General features: G+C 43.0%; 1 protein-coding gene across 1 annotated transcript in view; it reads left to right on the top strand.

Moving 5' to 3' along the window:
* The first annotated feature begins 6826 nt into the window (after positions 1-6826).
* Positions 6827-15551, top strand: part of cbfa2t2 (CBFA2/RUNX1 partner transcriptional co-repressor 2) — a 33410-nt gene continuing 24685 nt past the window's right edge. The window contains exon 1 of the mRNA XM_089010925.1: positions 6827-7132. The gene's annotated coding sequence lies outside the window, so the exon portion shown is untranslated. The remainder of the gene's footprint in view (positions 7133-15551) is intronic.

Raw genomic sequence — 15551 nt, 5'->3', positions numbered from 1 at the left:
CTGGTGGGAGAAGGGTCGAGACCAGATAATCATGAATCCCATCATCTTGATTTTCCCTCTGAGGTGCTCAAAGTCTGTCAAGATCCGGTTGTTGGATGTCTGCAATGATGATCCTGCACCACCTTTCTGATCTGGTGCAGACCCGAAATCGTAAATACTATGCCATATTTCCGATTATAAGTCCTTTCGTGTGCAGGAAAACCATGTTCAATTAAAATCATCAATGGCCCGATAATCAGATGTCTGTTGAAGATTATCCTGTGGTGTGGCGTCTATTGAGACTGAAGGTAGAGACTCGATGAGTTACTGTTATGTTTTTGGTATGCCATGTTGGTGTCGAACGCACCGCACAGCACGAACAGAAAGATCACATCAATTTTCTCGTGATGTGTGAGGTCTCATTGCTGAATTTAAAAACACGGTAACAATGTTGAAAATTAGCATGTTTGTCTCTCTTTTCACCGTAAAATGAAGTTGTTTGGGCGAAATTGCAAACAATTCTCGGTGTGAGTCACTCAGTGTTCTGCACAAACATCAGGTTTGCATTTAGCCACAATCGCTTACCAATATGTTTACTGTCTCCAATTCAGCATTTTTTTAATCTTCGGGACTTTTACTTTTTATTCTCCCTTGCTGATTTCGATTGTTGGATAAAAAGTTTTGCCTTAATCCCAACGGATGCGACATGTGCTTTCTCTCTTGGCGTCTGGCTGTGCCGCTGATGAGACCCACAAGGGATTTTTTTATGAGCCGTAATGTTGCATTCCTTGGTTGTTGATGAAATTGCAAACCACTAATGGATATGTCAATGTAAGACCACAGGAATATGGGAATAAAAATGTGAATTACGTTCATAAAAGAGCCTTTAAAAACAGTCCAGCATTCATAGAGTGTGACAGCCGTGACTGCAGTGCAAATAAAAGCGACTCGGGGTTATCCAGCGAACCGATCCTGAGTCTGATCACGGGAGGGTCTTGTAAAAGGAGGTTCACATGTTTTGAGTCAATTGCAGGGATTTTTCTCCACAACCGGTCCTTGTTAAGGTCCAAGGAAAGTTGGAGACTTGCCCAGCTGACATTTGGCTTTCAGAATATCTACATCTATACCAGTGGTTCTTAACCTGGGTTCGATCGAACCCTAGGGGTTCAGTGAGTCGGTCTCAGGGGTTTGGTGGATCCTCCACCACAGAGGTCCACCCCTCAGTCTAGTCCGCAGTTAGTAAGCACAGTCATTGGAAGAAGGGTTCGGTGAATGAGCATATGAAGGTGGTAGGGTTCGGTGCCTCCAACAAGATTAAGAACCACAGATATATACCTATATCTATGTCTATAATTATACCTATATATAGCTAGCTAGATAGCTAGCTAGGTAGATAGATAGCTATCTAGGTAGATAGCTAGCGAGATGTATTTTGAAATAAAGCATGTTTGTTGTTTTTTTTTCCAAGGATACCATGACTCATCGTCTAAATCAGTGTTTTTCAACCTTTTTTGAACCAGGGCAGGTTTTTTTACATTGGATTTTTTTTGCGGCACACCACAAACCATCTCGCAGTAAAGAAGCAATCAGCGACGTGTTGCCACACGGACGACTATTAAATTACCCTCCCAGTCTTTTCAGCACGGACACAGGACAATGACATAATATTGTCAGAAAATGATTAAATAAACCTTTGTAGAATTTTAAATTTGAAAAAGAGGCATTGGATAGTTTCACACGGTTTCCCACTGTGCCATGGCACACTAGTGTGCCGTGGCACAGTGGTTGAAAATCACTGCTCTAAATTGAACAGAAAGTGGTGCGTTTTGGTTGGGAAAAGCTCTAATGTTGATGAACTCCTCTGGGGGAATTCGCCTCAATAAGCATGATCTTGTTTTCCTGAAAACAATGATTTCAATACCCCACTGTATTTTCATCACGCTCATTTCCTCACATCCCCTACTGCCTTTCTTTCATTCTTTCTGTTCTTTGTTAAAGTGGGGGGAAGGGAAAAATGCTGTTTATGTTTTCTAAAAGGGGAAAATTGAAGAGGGAGCGTGTGAACTAAAACAGATGCCGCACACACTCTCTTGTTCTATCTTCATCTGGCTGCACACACACGTATACAATGGCAAACAGCTGTGACGCCAGGAAGACGGACCAGCGCAAGATTGCCTGAGTCTAACACTCGTGATTGCGCTTGCTTTTAGGAAGGGAATCAATAGGGTTATTGGTTGAAGTAATCTGGAATTGTTCCAAATTGGGACAGCTGTAGAGGTGGCACGTAATATTTACAAATTCCGCATTGATGGGAACGTCAATGTGTGTTCTAGGTCAAAGTTGAAAGGAAGCCATCACTCAGAATCTTTTCAGGTGGGAATGTTTCCAAATGGAGAGTCAAGAAGAATCGATGAATTATGAAAGATTAAGAGTTGTTGTGCTTTTTAGATATGCTTTGGATGAAAGAGCCATTGATTACCCACCGTCTGCAAAATGAAGATCTTTCTGATTGGCTGTCAAATCAGTCGGCGCCTGAGAGGAAGGTCAAGTAAGGCTCAACATTTTTATTTTTATTCATTTATTTATTATGAGTGGAGTGGCCCGGTCGTCAAGGTTCGCACTTCGGCTTCACAGTGCAAAAATCGTAAGTTCAAGAGCCAGTCCGGCCTCCCTGTGTGGAGTTTGTATCTTCTGCGGTTTCCTCCCCCTTTCCAAAAACATGCATGGAAGGCAGATTGAACACTCCAAATTGTCCCTAGGTATGAGTGTGAGAGTGACTGGTCGTTTGGCTCGGTGTGCCCTGCGATTGGCTGGCAATTAATTCAGGGTGTCCCCCGCCTAGTCCCCGAAGACGGCTGGGATAGGCTGAGTTCCTCCCAGTGAACTGAAGGAAAGGGTTTTATTAAGCAATAACAATCTATACAATAAAAAGCAGTAATAATCTGACACTATCTCACTGGGATAGTGTGACCTTATTCTACACCAGCCACTGGGTGACCACCACATCTGCAGCTGATGCACCTATCCATGACCTCCAGCTTATGAAGAACATGCTGCAATACAAGCAGTATGACTATGAACTGGCAACCTCTGTTCTAAAGAAAATGAACAACCACCTTGTTCAGTTCACATACCAGCATGACCAAGTCTGCAAAAGAGAAGCTCGCAGTCAAGCTGTCAGAAACAGAGAAACCTGAGAGTTACAGGGAAGACAAGCCAGTGTATCCTGTCATCAAGGCAGCTACAGTTCTCACAGACCTGGTAGGGCCAGAGTCTCACTTTCTGTTTGATGCTCTTCGAGTGAAATGTGACTTGCTCACTTTGCAACTCAGATCACAACTGACCCAGAGCAAAGAAGCTGCTTACTACAAGTTGTGGAGTACCACAGGAAAAAAAGCCACATTGAACAAGTGATAATACATGTATTGGTAACATCCTATCTGACAGTTATGCAATATATGTGTCAGTGCAGTGCTATCATACTACCAAACTGATTGTTTTTTGTAGTGTCCCTGTTTTTTGTGCATTAAAATTAGCTAAAATTTACACAGGTGTTCATGTGTTTTATTGTGCTTAACACCATGTTCAAGAAAATTTTATTAGCCTTCATTTGGTACCACATTCAATGCTATAGCATCCACCCCTGTAAAGCTACAATGAAAATAAGGACATAATATCCCAAATTTGGCCAGCGTTTTTGAAAAACGTCAACAATAAAATTACATGGCTCTTGAGGCAGGCATAGCCAAGGTCCACGATCACAATAACTGGTATATTTAGACCTTGGAGAATGGGAATAATATCAGTTTCCATATGCTTGAAGAAAAAGGTCAATTTTGAAGAGGGCTACTATCCCAGCCAACTTCGGGCAGAAGGCCCATCAACTGTTTGCCTGCCAATTGCAAGGCACTCATTGACCATCAACCATTTCTGCTCACAATCACACCTACTTCAATTTATTTGGCGATAATCTGTTGTTGTTTTTTATTCCACAATTAATCAAGTTCTTGTTTAAACAGTCACAATCTGGTTTTGCTTGATTGACTTGGCATCTGCTCTCAGCCTTCCTCATGCATCACCAGTCCCATCACTTCAGTAGCTTGAGGTCATATAGCATCAGATGGAAGACCTTCCTCAGTGGCGCATCGTTACCCCTTAACCCATCCCCCTCCCGTCCATTCTCGTCTGCCGCTATCCTCCCCTGCCTCCCCCTGCGTCCCCCGTCCTCCCTCCTCATCGCCGCCACCTGGCACTGCCTATGAGCCTGCTGGCTGACCAGATGCACTCTGAATAAAGGAGAGGAGGTGAGGCCAGGCCAGGTTATTACGGATGATTATTCACACAAATTCTGTTTCCTGGTGTGTATGTGTGCCATACAGTACACAGGGACACCTGGTCGTTACACTAAACAGGAAGTGGTCCGTGGAATGTGGCTCACCAGCTGTCTCTGTTGTAGTTTAACCCGAAGATGTCAGATGGGGTTTAGGTCAGGAGTCCTTACAAGCATGCTTTTACTGCCCTAGGAACTGACTTTGGTGAAATGTCTTTCTTCTCCAAATCGATCCCTCAACGTTGTGATCAGACAAGCAATAGACGAGTCGAGTACTTTGCTCCAGATCTCAGTTTCCTTTGGATGAAGCTTGTTCAGGATTATACAGGTAACATCCGATTTACGACCGGCTCGACTTACGATCACCCGTACGTACGACCATGACCTCCAGACCCTATTTTTAAAAATTGTAATTCTATGCCTGGCTCCACAACGCGCAAGCAGGCCGGCAACGCGTACGGCAATTTTGGCCAATCAGCCAGCATCTCACTCTCGCACAGCAATCGACTGATGGCACCAGAGAGGGGCGGAGTTTGCATGTCATTTAGCCACCGAGTCTCTATTCAAAATTTTGAATGGATTTCGACTTAGGAACATTTTGACTTACGACCGTTTGGTCGGAACGGAACTCGGTCGTAAGTCGGATGTTACCTGTATATATTTTTTTGTGTTATTTTTAGGTTTTCTGTATCCGCATGTTTCAGTGTTACGGACACGGAAACATTCTACTGCGCAGTCTTCGCTTTGTTGTATCATTCCATTTATCATACTGTCCCCATCTTTGATGTGATTTGTTGGGATCTTCCGCCGAATGGTGCTTTCAAAGCAGCAGGTTTATTTTGAATCTACTGTGCGGTGTCAGACTGTCTCCACGCTGCTGCTGGGAACTGTTTTTCATTTCACATTGGATAAGATTCGGGGAGAAGTACGTACAGTGAATAAAGTATAGCATGTGTCTGTGTACTGTATAAAGGAGGCCTTCTTTGCCCCCCATTGTTTTAAGCGATGCTTAGTTCTATGCAACATTTATTCATAGTGTGCCTTGACTTTGTAACTGTAAGATACAAACTACTTCTCTGGTCTGATCATGACACAAAGCAATATTAAATTATTGAAGATCAGTGGCAGGCCGTGCATGTCACTCTTAGGCCTTCAGTAGTGATATTTCTGATATAAGTCGTGACTTGAAGAAACTTAAGAAATACTATCATTAAACTGTTCAAATTTTTACTATGAATGAGTGGATTCATGATAACCTCATAAAACTGCATAATTAGTTGCTATTTTTACTAGCCTCGGAGCTGTCCAACCTTTCTTAATGATGTCCATCTATTCTTGAAAAGTCTGTCTTGAAAATGGCTTCAACAGTATATTTGCCACCAACTCCATTTCTTCTCCTTCTTCAGCCACTGTGGCTTGACAAAACTGCTATTAAATCGTCACAACAATATATTTGCTTGTGCAGCTCGCTACAGATACAGTGTGCTATCTCTGGTCAGTATGCGCTTATCACTAGTGGCTAGTGATACTATGATATGCTAGTGACTAGCGAATCATTTGACTAGCCAATTATAATTTGCTAAAGCTCTAGCGTTGCCGGTGCCTATGAGCAGGCCTTGGGTTGCCAACTCGAACTCTGATTGATTAAAGCAACAGTTTCATCAAAATAGATTTTTACTCTCCAGGTCCTGCAGAACTGATTATGAAGGCGTCCAGGTAGATTTCTGACCCTGGTAACAAATGATGGCTGAAAGGTGATTTGTTAAATGCTTAAATACAAAAACACACATCTGGAAGCAGCACAGCAGGGGAAAAGCAATGAACGGAAGCTGAAAGACAATTTGGAATTATTTAATAAGAATTCATGCGCAAAATATAATTCACAATAGTGCGTGATTCAGTTATTTTTAGGCCATCAGACAAGGCGTTGCAGGCCCTAATGGCCAACCACTGTTGAAAATAGTAGTGTTTGTAGAGGGCTTCCCTGTGTCATCAAAACTAATCCACATTGTATTGCTAAATTAAAGAGTGGGGGTCTCCTAAATGGCCCCTATTTATCTCCACCTGCATTGTCTCTTTGTGCATAAATTAACCAGCGATTTAAGTTTAACTTGAGCAGGGGGGTTGAGGAGGACGATAAGAGGCGAGGAGACCCCACCCTCTGGACAACACAATAGGTTGACTGCATTAAGGACTGAAACCAAAAAAGGGGTATCATTGAGGGGAAAAAAAGGGGAGCGGCGGGGTCATACAATCACACGCATGCAAATGCTCACATTTTTGTCACCTTTGGCTTCTTGTTTGGCCTTTAGGTGCCAAAGCAATTAGTTATGTTAATTGCGGGCTCCATGTCGGTCAATGAAGGCACGACTGGATGCTGCCTTGGCCAGGAGCCACACTGTGAGGAAGGGAAGGGGGTGAGTGGTGGCGTCACGAAATGTGGGCGGGGCTTTAGTTGCGAGAGGCAGGGTCTGCCCGGCGAGGGTGAGACGAAGCTCAGAATCTCCGAATCCGCAAGCAGAGGAGGACGCATGGTCGAAAGGACGTCAATAAGAAGACTCACAGAGAAGAAGGAGAGAGGGAACGTGAACGCAACACAGCATTGAGAGAACGTGAACGCAACACAGCGTTGAACGCACGTGCGTGCGTATCGGTCCATCTGCTTGCCATCTGCGTTCTTCCATTTTCTGGGAATGCAAACACACGCTTGACACGTGCAGCAGGAAGCTTACGGCAGCGGATAAATGCAAAGAAGAAGCCACAAGTGAAGCTTTTTGACTTTCTCTGCGGGACTTGGGACGCGTGGACTCGACGAGAGAGCAGGTAGGAGCGAAACGTTTTTTTTTTTTCTTGTTTGTGTTTTTGTGTCTGTGCTGCTGTTTAAGTCCCCCGTGATGCCCTTCACCGTGCAGATGGTGTAGCCTCATCCTGTCCTATTTAACCCCCCACCCTCTCCTCGTCCATCCCTTTCCTCTGCGTTAATGAGGAATTAATGTACAGTGCAACACAATCTGTGGCTGCTTTGTTCCTAAAGAAACGACCCCCAGTTGCAGGAGATCGCCCATCTAATTAATTAATAATTCACTGTAATGGTAAAGTAACCTGTTAACACACGTCCATACAAGTGTTAAAACAATTCAGGAGCAATATCCACCCTGCCCCAGGTGAGTCTGATGACCCAAAATATAAATAGTATAGCTAATACAACTAATATAACTAATATAACCTCGCTCTCAAACAAGTTTTACCTGTCTAAATAAACAATAACAAAATAAATAGAGGTCACCCATGATCTAGGACAGATGCGCAGTGTGAGATTATTTTTTGAGACTAGGGGGTCATATCTCTTCATATACAACAACTAACCTTACCCACAAAAAAAACGTTATTGGAACGTAATTGTCATTTAACTCATTCACTGTCAGACAAAAATGCGTCCACTCCAGTGCCAGGGTTTGTGTCATTGTCACTTGAATTCAAGGACACACTGAATATTACGTTATAGGACTACATAGACATTCAATTCAGGGTAAGAAATCTTAGTCTCTCTTTTTTCATAAGTAAAAATGAGTTAATTTCTAAGTTATATGGGTCTGCAGTTATCTGAGCTTGAAATGGGGGCAGCTGCACAAAATACAATACAATACAAGACATACATGTTGGTTGATATAACGCTTTAACAACAGCTGATGCTGGAACAAAGCGCTAACATTAAAAAAAGGCAAATGCCGCCCCTTGTGGAAAAGAAAAAACGTTGCCAGAGGCCATGGCCAGCGCTTTATCTGCATCCAAGCATGAAAAAAAACAAAACCTGAACAAATTCGGAAATGGCGCTCAGGTCATATTTTCAATTCCAGAATAAATTTGTGAATGGTGGTGAATGAGTTAAAAATAATATACACAATACATCTAGATTTTATATAGCACTTTAACAACAGCTGAAGCTGTAACCAAGGAATATAGGAAATAAACCAGTCACAAAGATAGTAGATATGACTACAATAAATACCCTTTGTTGCAGATATTACCGCGCGTGCCTGTGCGGCGAGTCTTTTCACATAAATCATAAACACATCAATATTTACTCTTGGAATCTGTGTGCTAGACAAGGAAATGCTTGGGGAGAGTTTCTTTACATTACACACACAAAAATAAGTTACCCATGATGCAACTCGCTTGTACTCTTTGATATTCGCATGATTCTGACTTGATCTTGTCTTTCCTCCTTGGTGCTTTCAACTATCTTTGTGACTGCTTTATATCTACTGTATATGATAGTTGTCCCATGTTAAGCGCTCTATTACAACTTCAGCTGTTGTTAAAGCGCTATATAAATACATATGTATTGTATTATATTGCAACTGAATAAGAATAGGGGCTGAAATTAAATACATTTGCTATTTGATGTTGTGAGAGCGATGCTTCAAGGGAGATTATCGTCCGTCTGTGATGGACAGTTTCTCATGTATTTTCCATGAAACGTTCCTGAAATTCTAAAAAAAAATAAAATGGATGACGTTAGGGGCACTGGAATTCTGGACTGGAATTCGTCTGCCTTCACTTATGTCTTGTGAACACCTTATTCGTCAGTCCACCCCAAGAGCCCCCAAATTAAACCCCTTCACCTCGCAGTCTCGATTGATGTCAGGTGAGAAAGAAATAAAAGCGCCTGGGCTCCCATTTCCTCCTAAATAGCCATCACTTTGATTTTTCCACGTGGCAAGCAGAGCTGAAGAAAGCAATCCAAGGGAAAAGACACATGCGCATCTGTTGTATGGTGTGCGGGACATATGGACACGCAGCGGGCTATGCATTGTCAAGCTGTTACACAATTGCGATGTGTTTTTTTTTTTTCGACGCCAGTTTTCAGTTACAAAAAAATGTAAAAATGTCCACATTCGTGACCTGAACCAAATTGTGTCCTATTAGAGTTTTAAACTCAGTGTAATGTCAAGAGCATAGCAAATTTAAGGTTGTTGTTACAGTACTTGCATTGGAATCGAGGTCATGTGTTTGTGTTGCGATTGCAACGGGGTGGGGAGGGGATTTCAGTGGGTGTGGGTTCGATTAGGGAAAACACAGAAGGGACCTGGCTAGCGTCACACCGGCCCCTGTACAGCGTGGAGATAGGAGCGACGAACTGTCGGGCGAAAACAGAGTCCGCCGTCTGGTTCACTGGCCAGCGTCAGACTACTGACAGCGGCGGTTGTTGTGTGGAAAAACAGGACAGGCTGAATGACTCACGCAAAATACGTATTTTGTCAAGTTTGTTACTCAGAGGACGTCATGGTGATTGTGTTGTTGATCGGCCCCTTGTAGATTTGAGATCTTTCAAGCAAAAAGTCGCCTTCCCCTGAGACCATCAAACTCATTTCTTTCTGCGGGCCACATTTTAGTTATGATTTCCTCTCAAAAGCTGTTATGAATTTGGGGAAGCCATTAAAATGTTTAACCCCCTTCACATATTACATATAGAGCGTGCAAAAAAGTAATGAATAACTAGTTTTCAAATCTGAAGTCAAGAATAATGACGGTTATTGTGGTTTATAGACGAAAATTTCATATTTTGGTTTGGTCATGGAATTTCACAAGTTTGATTTGCTTTCGCGGACCGAAGAAAATGATATGGCGGGCCAGATTTGTTCCCCGAGCCTCAACTTTGACACCTCTGCCCTAGACAGACCAATAACATGACAGATTTTGACCAACATCAACTCTTGACAACTTTATTAACGGTAAAATAATAATAATAATCATGGAAGAAAAAAATATTTGTGTTTAAAACCCTCTAAATTTAAATGAAACCCAAATTGTTTAAACCTTTGGCCATTTAAGTCATTCACTGCCATTCCCGAATTTATTCGGGAATGGCAGTGAATGACTACAGACACTTCCCAATTTACGGACAAGATACGTTTGTGAGGTGAATTTGTTCGTAAGGTGAATTTATTCACAAGGTGAATTTGTTTATGTTGTTTCGGTGCTATATTTTGTATGGAATGTGTTTAAGGCTTATATAAGTATGTTTAAGGTGGATATAAGTATGTTTAAGTCTTGTATAAGTAACCTGTATTGCTTTGTACTGAAAAATAAACAGTTAATAAAATATATGCTCTATAAAGATACGTACATGTGCAACAGGAGAGAATACTACATATGTTACTATAAAAACGTATGAACCTATGTTCATAACTCAAATTTTCGTAAGTAGGGGAGCGTCTGTACTGTTTTTCTCGTTCAAGTTTTGCTGCCACGTCTCCTGAGACAAAGCTTCTGCACTAAAAAGAATACATAAAAAACAAGTGTGGGGGTGAGGGTCACCGCAAACCTTCCCTATTAACAAAAGAGCTGATGTACAACATCACCAAAATCACCACCCATGTCTTTTTTTTCCTGCAAACAGAGGCACATACGTACGTACGTACATGCCCGTGTGGAGCAGCTGCTTTAGAAGCGGGGATGCAGGAAGTTCTCTATTAGTTCCAGTGGCAAGGGCTGTGATATCTGACCCTCAAGGATGGCGATTGGACTCGGGAAAACACCCTTGTCATGTCAATACTCGGTAGCGGCTTCTCAAAGACGACGGCTTCGGGGGGTAGGGGGGTGATGATGATTGGGGGGTGAGGTTGAAGTGGGGTGTGTGTTTCGGAGAGCATCCATTCATTCATTCCTTTCATAACTTTGCTGCTGTGAAATGTAAATTTCTCCACTGCGAGACTAATAAAGGCAAATCCAATCCACCCAGACCGGCTGGCCCCACGACTACCATTTATATATTAAATTTGAAAAACTATTTTCATTCATTGAAGGTGCGCCTTACACAGATAACATCCGACTTACGACCCATACTTATGACCACGACCTTCAGCCCCTATTTTTTAAAATGTTAATTCTACGCTTGGCACCGCAATGCGCTAGCAGGCCGGCAACGCGTGCGACAATTTTGTCCATCCAGCCAGCATTCAACATTTTGAATGGATTTCAACTTACGACCATTTCAACTTACGACCATTTCAACTTACGACCATTAGGCCGGAACGGAACTCGGTCGTAAATCAGATGTTTCCTGTATCTGCAAAAAAAATTGAAAATGCACCATTCATTGGGCGTGCGCCTTAGCCACCGGAAAATATGTTAAAAAAGGAGCCAGCACTTTCACCGACACCATGTTAGGTTTTTATGTGTCACTCTTGTGGGACTTGGGGAATGCTGACCGGCCGGCCGGCAATCATCTTGAGTGGATTTGTGGGATTGACACACCTTTACTCTCAATAATCTTAACCTTGCAAGGACAGACTGTGTGTGCGTGTGTGTGTGCGTGTGTGTGTGCGTGTGTGTGCGCGTGTGTGTGCGCGTGTGTGTGCGCGTGTGGTCTCAGTCTATATAATTGATGGAGAATAAGAAGTTATCATCTTTAAAAGTTTCATGCTGTTATATGCGTAGTCAACATGTGTGACTCGAATACACAATTGAAGCACAGACAACCTGGGGTCAATCTGAGGTCAACAGACACAGCTTGTTAAACTCTCATCTTCATCTACGAGATCTGGCCTTGGACAGAATTAAGGACTTGGGAAACTCCTTATCACAGGAGTAATTTAGGACTTCAAACTCCTTCACGGGAAGAGCTCATTAGCCAGATTACAAATGTATCAATTCATGGAAAAGACAATGTTTTATTGCTTACAGCTGTTCGTGCTTAGAACTCACAAGGTGTGGTATTCTAATCAAGAAAACTATGTTTTTCTAATGTATCACTTTAATTTGCATATACTCTCAATAAATAGTTCGGCAGAGGGCTGCAGAATTCAGGCATTTGTCATGAATGGCTGCGTCAACTGCCGGAAGTAAAAAGACAATCTTTTTGGGTTCGAGTCTTTGTCCACAGTGTCCGATCAAACATCGCTGACAATAATATTTTTCCCCCAGTGTATAAGGTGCAGCCCAAATGAATGTTGTATTTTCAAACTTTTCCCACACATAAGGCGCACCGGACTATAAGGCACATTTTCAATGAATGAAACCAGTTTTCCATATAAAATATCTAAATATATAAAAGCTTTCCAAATATAAGGCACACCATTATAAGGCGCTGCAGTAGAGGATGGGGTTACGCACGACTTCTTCGACAGGCGCAAATGGAGTCAGAGGATGCTGACAGTAGTTGTGAGACCTGTTATAGCTCTATATTACTTCACATATAAGGTGCGCCCGCGTATAAAGCGCAGGGTCATCTTTGGAAGAAAATCAAGGCTTTTGGATGCGCCTTATACACCGGAAAATACGGTGTATAGATGATGATTCATATTCTTCAACAGGGAAATGCTGGCAGTATGTGGATATCATACAGACGCCCAACCCTAACGTTCATGCTCATCCTTCCCAGCTGTATCTTTTTTTCGCCCCTCCCTAATTTTCCGCCGCACAGCTGGCCTCTTTGTTTCACTTGTCTGTCTTTCCCAGCGGCGCACAGCTGGGCTCCGCTCGCCCACCCGTCCAATCGCCGTGGGGGCTATGTTACCTAAAGCTCAACCTCGAGTTTTCGGTTTGGTCATCCACGCAGGAGTCTTCTTTTGCTCATGATTGTTGACCTGGATTAATGTCAAAAAAGAAAGCGGTGGTCTTCTTATGTGAAGTGGGTCAGAAGAGTTTTGAGTAAACACCTTTAGTGTGACCCACATGGTGAGGGTAACATCTGGTCGGCCCCTGACACATGGTCTGATCGCCATCAGTTTTTTATTATGCTTTATGAACTACTTTGGATGATCTCTGTGCCTATGAGATTTGTCTTTTTGGGGGGTTTAAATCATGCATTTTTATTTTTTCTAAATGCACCGGAATGCGCTTAATGTTCATTTTTCTGTTAGAAAAGAAAGGCTACATTTTCACATTCGGTTACTGGCTCACAGGAATGATAATTGATAGGCAGGATAACCAATTAGTAACAGAGAGCTGAGAAGGCTTGTAACCAGAGAGGCATTTAATCAATTAGCCTGTGTGGGTGCATGTGTGGGGGTGCAGGATGATTGGCATCTTTGAATAGTCCTTGCGATTGTCACAGTTGTTGCTTGCGTGGGTGTTCGGTGGCCATTTCACAGGTGTTTGTCTGTTAGACAAAGGCAGCACATAACAGGGAGGCATGTGTGGCCAACACAAATGGACAATACACACCAGCTAGTACATAGCTAATAGATAGCCAATAGATACCTAGCTGGATAGCTAGCCACCTAGATAGCTCTAAAGCTAATAGCTAGATAGTTAGTTAGCTAATACACTGAATGCCACGATTAAATACAGATAGAAAGCTAGCCAGCCAGTAGATAGCTAATAGATAGCCAACAGATAACTAGCTAGATAGCTAGCCACCTAGATAGCTCTATAGCTAATAGCTAGTTAGCTAATACACTGAACGTAAATGATCAATCATTGAATTGATCATCAAAACAATGGCTTCAGATTCGGAGAATATACTTTCTTGTTACTCATCCAGTTATGAATATGATTCAAATAGTTCTGAAGAGGAAAGCATAAAGGTTTGCAATCGATTCAAGAAGTCCTTCCGGATCAATTCGAGCCGTCAGGACTGCAATGTAGCGTACCAGAAAATGCACAGGATGACTCCCAAGCTCCGTTGAAAATGGGCTGATTTGTCTGCTGGGAATTTGTGTCAACTAGTATCAAATAGTAGTCTTGGTGTAACACACAACGAATCACCATGCCGTTATTTATGTGTTTTCCTTCTAATTTTTCCATCAACACAGATTGGACACAGACAACACGTTTTCAGACCAAACAAAGTACCCAAAATGCATTGTGTGTCGCTTTCTCGGTCAGGGGCGTTCCAGATGTGACGTCACGTCTGGAATCGTCACCAACTCGAAAACAAGACTTCCTGAATATTCAGCGCGAGTCTCAAAACGTAAAATATAGCTAGATGCCGTGGAATATATGCTCAGTAGAAGTGATTTGAAGTGATTTTATAAATTATGGACACAACTTGTCCGGGGTGTCGGTTGTCCTTTAAGCATTAAATTAAACACTAACATGATACAGACCACACAACAGGAATCCCAGCGAGCAGTATTTCTCACTTTTAGCCACCGATTGGTCAAGACCGGCACGCCAGCACTCAATTGCTACACTGTCAAAATATTTCATTTTCACTTATCGGCTTAAAACCGTTTGGTGATTCCTGCGGATCTGGTTGGAATACCCAATAAACTCGTTTCTCCAACCGTATCGTACCGTAGCAAAGCAAAATACATTCAATACCAACAGTTCCTCCATACCGCCTGACCTCATGTGCAACACCGTGCAATCCTCCTCTGCTTGCAGAACAAAATCACTCTGCTTCTTTTGCTTCCCCGCCACCCCCACTTTTTGTTTTTTAACTTTAATGGATAACGTCTGTGTGCCTCTTCAACGGCCTCTCGCAGTTTCCTCTCCCACTAAGTACAATTCCATCCCTCAGTTCCTTCTCTTTCCACAATACACGGCCTGCTGCATTACAGCTGTGTTTTTCTAATCATCCCAGCGAGCGACGAGGTTACGCGAGGGCTTCTTCTCGCTCCGGGATCACATCTGCGCTTTCTCACATGGAAGTCGCACCAACATTTTTTATTCTGACTTATTGTCCTTCGCTCTCGCTTTGTCTTTCTCTTCCCCCTTTTCTCCTCTTGATTTCTTATCCTGCTGCACAGCCTCAATATTTTACACCTTTAAAATATCTCGGTCGTACCGCGAGGTCGCCTCGTGCCCCTTGCTGGGCCGGCGCGAAAGAGAGTGTCGTGTTGATGTTGGACTAGTGCCAAATATGTAGTTGACGGCGCAGGAAGGCGGTTGCCGGAGCCAAGGAAAACAGCCTGGCGTGGAGTCTGACAGCCATGCTTGTCTTTCTGATGAAACCAAATGAAAACAGTCTTTTCTACCCTTGTTTCTGAACGTACCCGCGCCTGGTCTCCATCCGACTCTCTGCTCACACTCAACCGACAAAACGCCACCAGTCTTGGCGCCAGAAAAGTGGCTCCTGTGATATGATGCCATGGCCAGCTTTTTGCGACCAGCAGTGTCTTTGACCCGGACCTGGCGTAAAGTAAACCCTGTCGAAAGTGGAACAAGAGGAATCAACAGCCCCGGTGTAGCCCTGATGATTCTCTCCTTTCGATGACTGCAATACGCTATACTCTGGAGTCAGTCCATCCTCCACGAAGCGTCTCCAGCTGGTCCAGAATGCTGCTGCTCA

This window comes from Hippocampus bargibanti, linkage group LG12 (assembly GCF_051943395.1).
Source record: "Hippocampus bargibanti isolate YZ-2025 linkage group LG12, ASM5194339v1, whole genome shotgun sequence".
Lineage (NCBI taxonomy): Eukaryota > Metazoa > Chordata > Actinopteri > Syngnathiformes > Syngnathidae > Hippocampus > Hippocampus bargibanti.
Note: the sequence above shows the minus strand (reverse complement) of the source record. Positions and strands in the feature narration are given on the sequence as shown.